Genomic DNA, 12,411 nt, shown 5'->3' with positions numbered 1-12,411 from the left:
ACTATCGCTAACCCAATCTAGTCCTACCAATCGCTAACCCTACCACAATCTAAGGCTTCGCTACAACTAGCTGCAACCCAAATCTAGCTTCGTAAGTAAACTACAGTATCAGAAGATATCAAATCATCCTCTTAACTTTTTCCACATTTTGTGTATCACATGGCGTATTTTAAAATATGATTAAAATTACAATTTCTTCCCTCATCAATCTACACCAATACCCAACAAAGTGAAAAACAGTTAGACATTTTAGCAAATATTATTTTTAAAAAACAGAATACCTTATTGTATTAAGTATTCAGACCCTTTGCCATGAGATATCAAAATTGAGCTCAGGTCATTCTGTGGTAAATTCAATTGATTGGACATGATTTGAAAGGCATACACGTGTCTTGTATAAGGTCCCACAGTTGACAGTGCATGTCAGGAGAAAACAAAGCCATGAGGTCAAAGAATGTCCGTAGAGCCTCAAAGACATTTACATTTACTTTGAGATCATGTAAGCAGAACTCTTATCCAGAGCGACTTAAAATGGTGCATTCACCTTGATATATTCAATGATAGTCCAGACATGAAGCATGATTGTGTCGAGGCACGATTGGGGAAGGGTACCAAACATTTTTGCAGCATTGAAGGTTCCCAAGAACACAGTGGCCTCCATCATTCTTAAATGGAAGAAGTTTGGAACCACCAAGACTCTTCCTAGAGCTGGCCGCCTGGCCAAAACTGGCAATCGGGAGAAGGGCCTTTTTTGTCAGGGAGTGACCAAGAACCCGATGGTCATCTGACAGAGCTCCCAGAGTTTCCTCTATGGATATGGAGATCCCTTCAGAAGACAACATCTCTGCAGCACTCCACCAGGCCTTTATGGTAGAGTGGCCCATAACAGAAGCACTCCTCAGTAAAAGGCACATGACAGCTCGCTTAGAGTTTTGCCAAAATAGGCACCTAAAGACTCTCAGACCATGAGACATAGAGTTCCTGGTCTGATGAAACCAAGATGTGAACTCTTCCTGAAGTCAAGCATTACGCCTGGAGGAAACCTGGCACCCATCCTACGGTGAAGCATGTGGTGGCAGCATCATGCTTGGGAATGTTTTTCAGGGCAGGGACTAGAAGACTAGTCGGGATCGAGGGAAAGATGAACCGAGCAAAGTACAGAGAGATCCTTGAAAAAACCTGCTCCAGAGCGCTTAGGACCTCAGACTGGGCCGAAGGTTCACCTTCAACAGGACAACGACCCTAAGCACATAGCCAAGACAACACAGGAGTGGCAAGTCTCGATGTGGCAGCCGGACTTGAACCTGATCGAAATCTCTCTGCGGAGACCGTAAAATAGCTGTGCAGCAACGCTCCCCATCCAACCGGACAGAGCTTGAGAGGAATCTGCAGAGAAGAATGGGAGAAACTCCCAAATACAGGTGTGGCCAGCCTGTAGCGATCAACCCAAGAAGACTCGAGACTGTAATCTCTCCAAGAAAATACGATTCAGTATAGATTGCATGGGCACCGGTTTCAGTATATGCATGGTGCAGCGGTTCAGTATATTGCAGGTGGCAGGGTGGGCGAGCGGCTCTGCGAAGGGATAACGTAATCCTCTAGCAATGAGTCCATGACGATTCATGTAGTAATTGCTAAGGGGGCATCCGATGTACAGTATACGGAATGCGGTCGCATATGCTCGCGCTCACGTATTCAACGAGATTATGAGCCAAATGCGCAGAGGAGAGGGGACGAATAAGAGACAGTAATAGATTGCAGCATTCGTGCGAGGCGAGCTCTCCACGATATATATATTAGCATATGTGGTTTGCGAGGAGACGTTCTGTATATTGCACTGGTGCACCGCGTCGATGTACCAAGCCATGCCATATGCATGGTAGTGCCCATGAGTCGCGCGGTGTCAGATACCATTGGCATGGTGCAAATCGCGTTACAAGTAGTATCTTAGCTATGGATGCACAGGCGGTTCAGCTGCTAGAGTGCATAGGTGCACTCATGCAGATGATATGCGGTTTCGGAGTAAGAAATAGCCAAAGGGCTGTGCGACGCGGTTTCACGAATTAGCTAAATATTAGCACTGTGGGTGCAGAGAGGGCGGTTCACTACAGCTGTGCACCATGGTTGCACCAATGCAATATAGCTGAACGCTGCAGCCATGCAATATCTACTATACTGGCTTGCAGGTCAGTATATTGCATAGTATGGTCAAGCGGCTTTCAGATAATTAGCACGGCTGGCGAAGCTGGCATTCAGTCATGCAATATACTGATTAGCACACTGGTGCAGCTGCAAGCGATTCATATGACGAATTGCTATTAGGCAGGGCAACACGGTACGCCGACTTCGCCCAACCACTATTGCAATATACGGAACGCTGCAATATTTGGCGTCGATGTGACGCACACATCGTAACACTGCATACACGAGCGACAGACGAGCAGAGGACGCGAATGGGAAACACGAAGTAGAAGATGCGGAATAACTCGCTGGCACCCACATGAATAAGTATATAGTCTTTGTGAAGATCGGACCGCCGCACCATGTCAATATAGACCGCTGCGCACCCATGTCAGCACATAATTACATAAACTTCGCGGAGCACACATGCAATGACCTAGACATTGCAAACCATGCAATATACTGACCGCATTCGCGGAGCAGCCACTGCACATATATCTGCAAATAATGAACCTGCCAGAGCTGCAGCTGCACGCATCCACTGAATAGCAATAACTACTTTGGAGAACTCCGCTCGAGCGAGCACATGCAATACTCACTGAGATACCAATGACTGCACTGACCGCTCATGCGACTATACTAGACACATGCAACTCATATCTGCTGCGAGAGAATATCCGCTCCAGTCTGACCCACAATATAACTGCGAGATCAGCTCTGAGACACCCAGTGCAATAATTACTCCGCTATATTGGCACGCAGCTGCGAATTACAGCCTCGAGTCCATCTCTGTGGGTGTGACGCTAAGCGCAAGGCTCTTGGTGCAAGAACATGTATTTGCTGAGAGGATTTCTCCGCTGAGCACTCATGCCTACTTATACTCACTGCTGATCCGAATGCAACTCGTCGTGCCAACGTTGAATGGGGGAAGCGTTGCCACTCGCTAATAGACACCAGACATATCGCTGCAACCGGTTCCACTCGCAGAGAAACTGAGAAAATGTTCGCACGCTTGCACCCATTCAAGGAGATTATCCTAGAGGTACAAGCCGCCTGCATCGATTCAAGCTATATTGACCTGCTGCAGTTGTTCTAGCCATGGCCAATATACTGATTTGAAGTGGTGTTAGGTCCGTTGGTCCGCTCCGCATCCATGCGAGATAACGTGAAATACGCTGCATTACGGCACTCGCAATGATCTACTGGAGAAGTCTAGCGCATCCTGGGAGCAGGTCTCTGCAATTTCCATGCAGGATTCTACTTCCGTGTTTGTATACCGCTTGCAGCCACCCGCATTATCAATCCTTGCACAACTTGCCCGATGCATCCCATTGCAATACGGCTGTCCTAGCTGCACCATGCATATACCTAGTCTGGAACTATCGTATCTTGCAATTTGAGTTTCAACGCAGATCTACGAGCCCTCGTCGATGGTCTGTCTTGGCGTGTAGACCTGACAGATCTGCCACAATGCTATCATTGGTTAGGGATGGGTGCGCCTGTAATTGAGGGGGTTTCTACCCTGATCTCTTTTACTCTGTGCAGATATCCTCTCCCATCAAGTCATGCCGGTGTGGTATGGGATAGCGAATTTGCCTTTGGTTTATCAGACAGGAGACATCCTGTTTCTAACAGTGCGTTATTTTGAGTTAAAAATATCTGGTTTATGCGTGCAGTTTCGCAGATGATGGGCGGATCAGAGTTCGAAGTCCCAGACATGCTGGGCTAGCCTGCGCACTCCCTGGTGTGGTCTTTGGCTATGTAGTGCTTATGGAGGTCGTATGTCCTCGGCTTGGACCATGATGCTGAAAGTCTCTAATCGTGGCCAGTCTAGGATAAGCCTGGTGGAGTGCGGGAGACGACACTAGTGCTGGAGGTCCTAGTAGCCGCCCTTCTCTGAGGCAGGGTTTTTAATCGAAGGATGGATTCTCTGTACCTCAATTCCGCCGGGAAGAGGATAGCATCTGTTCTTCAGCGCAATCCCTCGTATTGTCTTCCAGCAATGTACCATCCGGGGATCTTTTGGGACTTACCATATCCTTCCCTCATGTACTATACAGGCCAAGCTGAACACTTTATCCTACAGCAGGGATGCTCTGAGCCTACCATTTGGACCCCAGGGGGCCAGCCTCTGAGGAAGAGGTCATTTAGGCGTGTTCACCTGTAAGAACTTCTTGCCAGGTGGTAGCCAAGGGAATTTGCCCACCAGGGCGTAAGATGGCCTTCGAACCATTGTGCTATCATTGGGAACGTCACTATACCGAAGTATCAAGCTTCGTAGGATTATTCATACACAGAAGCCTTATAGAATTTTGTTGTGCTTCATGGTCTGAGAAGTCTGTTAGCGTGCTCTCTCCTTGCGAACTACTATACGCGTAGCGTCGCTGAGTCACGTACTTCTAAATCTGGGAGAGTGGCTCTGTCTGTAAAATTAGTCCCACTCTATGTAGGAAGATATATTATCAACCATAAAGGTGGACCTGTTGCGTGAGTGTCTTTTGCATAAGGAGTACTGGGTTTGCTTCCTTCTGGGTATCTCTGGAAGGAGCTTCCTCAGTCATATGCTATGTTATGTATGAGATGTTGTCTTTGAAGCTCTGGCATCTCTGTTGCCGGTCAATGCTATTGGTTTTTTTCTCTGGACCTGCCTGGTCACGTGGGACCTTCCTATAATACAGAACGAGAAGAACGCTGGTCTGGCATGCTCCTCTAATCAGAAAAAAGACCTAATCTGTGCGATTGTCTTGGAACAATTGAATTTAAACTAGATGCCCTAGACGCCTCTTCCTTGACAAGAAGGCCCACTTCTCATGGCACCGAGAACGAGGTCTGTATGAGCTCAAGTACCTTTGGTCCAGTGACCAGACTGGCCGACTCTAGAAGAGTCTTGGTAGGTTGCACACTGAAGATTCTTCTTTCATTTTAAGATGTTATAAAAGAGATGGCCAAATGTTGATTTCTTGGGTGCCAACCTTCAATAATGCTGTCTATAAGAATGTCTTATTTTATTGGTGTACCCCTGTTTTCACCTTTGTTGGTTGGTAGTGGGGGTGCTTTACCACAATATTCTGTGCATCGAATTCGAGTGCAGATAAAGTCTTGCAAATGTCTGGAATAAATCATTGTGATAATAATAATCAAGGTGATGCACCCACCTTGTAAAGTTCGCTCTGGAGAGAGAGTGTCCTGCTATAACTTAAATGAAAGATGTAAATATTCCCCGTGTGAGCTCTACCGCACCAATTCGTTGGTATGACCTCATGTAGACGGACTTGTTTAATATGTCTATCTGGCACGACTATGTGACAATCTAGTCAACTTTTCGTGGAGACCATTATCACCGTCGATGCTAGTTGCTATTTGCATCAGAGGACGGATGTATCGCAATCTAAGGTTTTTGAACTGACACACATCAAAAGCAATGTTACAGGCCTTAGGAGCTAACGAAATTCTTTTGAGATTCTCTATGGGTTACGCGAATAGTATAGGCCAAACGGGTCTCCCCGATGACTTATGAAGAGAGTAAGGTAATTCTGTGTTTTTCTAAATCAAAATAGTTGCAAAAATGTCCTAATTCCGTGTCTGTTGCTTCAAACCACTGAATTGCTATGGGACTATAGTTCGTTCGTATGTAGATGTATACGAATGAGTACGGTTATATATGTGATAACTGTATACATCATCAAAAATCCACTTCAGAAAATAATTCTACCGCATAGTCACGTTACTTGTAGGACATAAACATGTGAGGAATAAATTACACCATATTGGGATTCTGAAATACTTTCTACGCAAAACATCTGTGGTTACTCTACGCCAAGTGGATCTGCGATGTAGATTTGGAGGTTATGCGAGAGAGCATAGATTTTTCGACGTGAGTTGATTAGGTGCGTTAAGAAGCTAAGAATTTATGCTAATGCGAGGAGATACGCTTAATATTCTCAGGTATGTTTAATGGTCAATAGTTTCACACTCAAGGTGTTGCGTCAGGATTACTACAACAGTATATATGTTACTAGTACCGAGAGAATAACTATCAATCCCGAAAATGACTTACATACGCCCACATTTGCTAACCATCCTTTACAAGATCGGGTATCTACATTTACCATTCATAAGACTGTCTGAATGAGCTGGAGTTGAGCTGTCATGTTCCATCCCAAAATGTTTGTAGGAGTCATACATGAGTCACCATGAGGCCAATGGTGATAATTTTAAAACAGAGTTTTAAAGAGTTTAATAGCTGTGATAAGAGAAAACTGAGGATGGATCAACAACATTTTGGTTACTCSACAATACTAATCTAATGACAGAGTGAAAAGAAGGAAGCCTGTACAGAATATAAATATTTCAAAACATGTATCCTTTTTGCGATAAGGCACTAAAGTAAAACTGCAAGAAATGTGGCAAAGCAATTTACTTTTTGTCCTGAATACAAAGTGTTATGTTTGGGTCAAATCCAACACAACACATCACTGAGTTACAATCTACATATTTTCAAGCATGGTGGTGGTTAGATCATGTTATAGGTATGCATGTCATCGGCAAGGACTAGGGAGTTTTTTAGGATAAAAATACATTTAATATAGCTAAGCAAAGGCAATATCCTAAAGGAAAACCTGGTTCAGTCTGCTTTCCACCAGACAGTGGGAGACAAATTCACCTTTCAGCAGGACAATAACCTAAAACACAAGGCCAAATATACTTTGTAGTTACTTACCAAGACAACATTGAATATTTCTGAGTGGCCAAGTTACAGTTTTGACTTAAATCAGCTCGAAAATCTATGGCAAGACTTGAAAATGGCTGTCTAGCAATGAACAACAACCAGAGCTTGAAGTTTTGCAAAAATGCTCTTAAAGACTTACCCCAAAACACCCACAGCTGTAATCGTTGCCGAAGGTGATTCTAACATGTATTGACTCAAGGGGGTTGAATRCTTATCTAATCAAGATATATTAGTGTTTTTTCTCCCACTTTCACATTTGATCATTGACCAAAAAAAAGGAACAATTAAATCAATTTTAATTCCACAAAATGTGTAAAAAGTCAAAGGGGTGTGAATACTTTCTGAAGGAACTGTATATACCAGACATATGGTACATCATCTATATGGTACATACAGTAACCCATATCATATATAACATGATCTCAAATTTTTTCTGTGTACAGGGCTTGCGTGCCAAAAAAACACTCTATATTCCCTATATAGTGCACTACTTTTGACCAGCCCCTATGGGAGCCCTATGGGCCCTGGTTGAAAGTAGTGCACTACTTTTGACCAGCCCCTATGGGAGCCCTATGGGCCCTGGTTGAAAGTAGTGCACTACTTTTGACCAGCCCTTATGGGAGCCCTATGGGCCCTGGTTGAAAGTAGTGCACTATATAGGGAATACGGTGACATTTGGGACGGAACCCAAGACTCATTCATGGGTGTACGGACGTTACGTTGTACAGTACGTTGTACTGTACGTTGTACTGTATTTAACACAGAGGTGTACCGTTTCTGATGAATATATGTAACAGTATAACTTTAGTCCGTCCCCTCGCCCCGACCCGGGCGCAAACCAGGGACCTTCTGCACACATCAAGAACAGTCACCCACGAAGCATCGTTACCCATCGCTCCACCACTACTTCAAGGTCTCAAAGCGAGTGACGTAACCGATTGAAACGCTATTAGCGCGCACCACCGCTAACTAGCTAGCCATTTCACATCCGTTACATATAGGATGTGATTGTATAGACAATGGTGGTTGTGTTGTGTCAGAAGTTTGTTGTGTTGTTCAATTCCTCCTCATACCGAGAAAAAAAAAAAAAAAGACGTCAAGTGTTCCAGCCACATTAGTCCACACTACAATGAGATTTGTGTAGCAGGCGTCAGGCGATGCCATGAGAACATGAGGGTTAACATGTGGCCTAGCAGAATAAGTGTACATTTGTCTTGTATTCAAAACGTTACAAAACAGGATTCTCCGTTTGCTGCCTCTCTTTATGGACTGAAGGAAAAGTCTTCGTTATATCTACAACCGTTTTTAAGCTATTACAGTAACATTGCTGTGGTCATAATAATTTCTCCTCAGACAGACAGTCAGTTGGGTATTCCTTGGCTTTCTCCTCAGTCAGACAGACAGACAGTTGGGTATTCGAGAAAGCCAAGGAATACCCAACTGACTGTCTGACTGAGGGAAAGCCAAGGAATACCAACTGACTGTCCCTGAACTGACGCGCAGCGACACAAGCCAAGGAAAATAACCCCAACTGTCCCTGTCAACCTCGCACCACGGGCCGGCACATAGACCAGGGAGGAAAATGTCACTATGAGCACGCATACATCAATGTAACCCAAGTCACCCACACTGAGAAGTCAGTCGGTAACCTCGACCGATAGCGCCCATCGGACTATCTGCATACGTGGCATCTCGGGAGAGCGCGAGAGTAGTAGACGCGAACGCGGTATATGACACACGCTCAATTAGCTGAGTGAGAGCTCTTCTGACCCACACCACGCGCCATAAAACGCATTAGATTACAGCCATTTCAACACGAGTACCTCGTCGTGGTACCTATATGAGGTAGGAGATGGTGATTGAGGTAAGTAAATAACCGACAACTGGTGGTTGTGTTGTGTCCGACAAATTTGTTTGTGTTCTGGTACTGCAATTCCTCCTCATAGGCCACGTAGAGGACGAGAAAAGGGCACTAAGAGAATACACAAAAAAGACGTCAACAAGTCTGACTTGCTCTACTGACACTATGTAGAGGAGTACACAGGCCACGGAGAATACTACAATGAGATTTGTGTAGCAGGCGCTCAGGCGACACTGGACCGGATCGCTAGGAACAAACTGTAGGGAGAGAGTAATACAAACGGAATAGTGGCCCTAGCAGAATAAGTGTACACAACTTGAGTCTTTGGGATTCTGGGACTGGAGAGAAGGAAGGGTGATAAAAGCAACACAGAAGGTACATTCCACCGCTCATTGCTGGGCACCTGTCTTCTGATTTAGGAACCTTGATCGGAGGAGAGACTGAGAGGCTCTTCCCGGTAGAATGAAAGCCATAGGAATATTCTAAGCAACCGTTTTTAAGCCTACTCTCACAAACGGTACCAGCAACTTGACTGGCACCGGATGAGAGATGGCCATGCATTAATAATTTCTCCCCTCAACTGACTGTCTGACTGGAGGACCAGAGTCCCACATGATTGGGAGTATACCCTACCCTGGGACCTTTCGTCGCACGTTGGCGGAAGAAGCACACACGCGCACACTAGACCAGACACGATATAGGGGGAGAGGATCTGGTACTGGCTTTACTTGACTCGAGGAGATACACGGGCCAAGCAGTCGACTTAGTCACGACAGTCACGTCAATGGGTATCCTTGGTTCTCTCGCATCTTTGGTCTCTGACATGGAGCAGACAAGAGTCCCAAAGGAATGAAAACACGCAATTTGGCTTGATATTGCACTCTGAGCTCGGGTATCGAGGCAACATGCACAAGGCAGACATCAGTCTGCGCAACATTGGATACTCTGTGTGTCCTGGTTCTGGACGCGCACAGACACGAGACACCGTACACAGGGATATGGGTAGTATTCTTGGCTTTCTCCTCAGTCAGACAGTCAGTTGGGACTTTTTACTTAGCCTTGGCTTTTCTCCTCAGTCAGAACAGTCAGTTGGGTATTCCTTGGCTTCTCCACGCGTCCACCACCCAGCAATCAGCTCTCGCACTCGCGCATGTTTGGACATAGAGAAGTTGGTATTCTCATATGGACATTATCTCTCCACATCAGTCGAGGCACATTGGTCCACGGGACTGGGAGTGAGTGGGATATATAGTCACCATGTGCTTGTACTATCATCAGCTCAGACAGCTATACACGTGGGACGTGTACTTGTCACTCGAGCGGGAGTATATCACGGCCCCTATCGCATGATCAGCACACAGCTTCTCGGTATCTGGGCTGGATGGAGGATGTACACACGCTCAGAGCTGGGGCAATATCCTCAGCTCCAAGACTCGAAGACTGTCTCGACATGTGAGGAGAATGAGCCAAGGAGGATATTTCCTTTGGCTTAATCTTGGTCACCTGGTCTCGAACGTTGGGAAGGGAGTAGAAGCCAAGGTCACACTAGACGCTTCAAGGTGATCCTTTGTCTGACTCTGGCGACGTGAGAAAGGGCTCGAGACGTATTATATTCCCCACATCAGGTTTCTCGTCTACTAGACTAGTTCGAGACTGAGGAAAAGCCAAGCGCAATAAGCCCAATTTCTGACTGGGTTGACTGTACTGTTCTGACTGAGAAGAGAAGCAACCTGTAAGGTCATTTCTCGTCCACAAATCTGTACTGGTTCCTCTAGCTGACTTGAGTAGGATGTAGGAGGCCAAGGGAGAATTATTCCCAATTGGCTGGACTTGTTTCTGCTCCTGAGCCGATGACAATTGATTATTGACCCAAGACAGCATCAGATGCATATGGGTGTACTTTCTTGTATCACTGACGCCCTTTACAACAGGTGTGTAGATATACACAGGAAAGCAACGTGCATTTTGTCCTTTCAGTGTGCGTATAATATGCACACGCAGGTCAGAGCTTTAACATGCGCGAGATCAAGTCCCAGTCACCCGGTCTAGTTGGTATTGACGGTTATTTGTACATATGGAAATGTTCATCACTCAGAATATCAGACTCAGTCAGTCAGATCAGTCAGATCACTTCAAGTCAGCTGTTGCGGTATTCATGGTTTGTCGCTCCTCAGTCCCAGGCAGTCAGTTGGGCTCATCTACACCTTATGGTTTTCTCTTCTCACAAGTCCAGACAGTCAGTCTGGCGGTTACTCAATGTCCTTCTGCGATGGACACTCCTCAGTCTCAGACCAGCTTCAGGTATGGGTAGTCTCTGCCTCTTGGACATTCAATCCGTTCTAGTCATGTGTATGCTAGTCGAGACTATTGAGTGTTGAGGACTTTCCTGGGCTTATCACTACCTAACCTTGACGCAGTCTCATGTATTTTCAGTCTGTTTTTTTTTTTTTCTCGTATGTGGTAAGGTAGGAACTCTTGTAGAGAGCTTTCCACCCTCACCGAGATCAACAATGTCTCGACAGACTCACTAGATCACCAGTAGGACCGTAATTACCCATGGTCTGTCCTCTCATCACAGATTCCAAACGAAACCTAAGATCAAGCATGTAGTATCAGGGATGTGTAAGAAATCAGCTCTAAGCTTTGGGTTAATGCCGGGGCTGGTTCGGTCCTCAGTTCAACAGTCAGTCCGCAGAGCAGACAGGCTTGGGTATAATTATACTGCGTTGGCTTTTCCTCACACACTGGCAGTCAGATCAGTCTTGTTATGGGGTTCTATACTTCCTTGCGGTTCTTTTCTCGCTCAGATGCACGCTTGGAGAGCAAAGGTATGCAGGGGTGGAGCGATGGGTAAGCGGTAGTATTGCTTTGGGGTCGTGGTGTAACCCGTCGTGACAGGTTGTGCAGCCACAGGTAGCCTGGTTTTGAGAGCCCAGGTCGCTTCCGAGGGGGCGAGGGGTACGGTCGGAAAGTATTTCCTCTTATTGGTGTTTTACTATCACTCAGTCAGACAGTTTCAATGCAGTTTGAGAGGTCATGTCCTACATGGCTTTCTCATCAGTCAGCTCATTCGTTCGAGTGTGTGGTAATATCACCTTCATGGCTTACGTATACGCTACAACGGCGTGTCAGTGTTCACAGCTACAGACTTACACGTGCTCAGTCCTGGGGTAACTACCTCCATTGGTTTCGCCAACGAAGGTCGAGTACGTGAGGGGGTGTTCTCGATCCATAATCAATGTCTCGCACCACCCAAAGCTGGTAACTGGCAAGTTTGGTGCACAGATAGACATTAGTTTTAATTAGCGCCACCTATAGAGTAGTCAGAGCATGAACGTTTCCAGAGCAACAGAGGGGGCCGCATAGAGGGGAGCACGCCATAAGGGCATGGCGGGTCCAAACATCTAGAGGGCTCAGTTCGCGTCACCTTCACCTTGCCACAAAGCACCATGGAGTGGGGAGGCTCCCAATAGGGGCTGGTCAAAAGTAGTGCACTACTTTCAACCAGGGCCATAGGGCTCCCATAGGGGCTGGTCAAAAGTAGGTGCACTATATAGGGAATATAGAGTTTTTTTTGGCACGCAAGCCCTGTACACAGAAAAATTTGAGATCAGTTTTATATATGATATGGGTTTAACCG

This window comes from Salvelinus sp. IW2-2015, unplaced genomic scaffold (assembly GCF_002910315.2).
Source record: "Salvelinus sp. IW2-2015 unplaced genomic scaffold, ASM291031v2 Un_scaffold1238, whole genome shotgun sequence".
Lineage (NCBI taxonomy): Eukaryota > Metazoa > Chordata > Actinopteri > Salmoniformes > Salmonidae > Salvelinus > Salvelinus sp. IW2-2015.
This window is presented reverse-complemented; position numbering follows the sequence as displayed.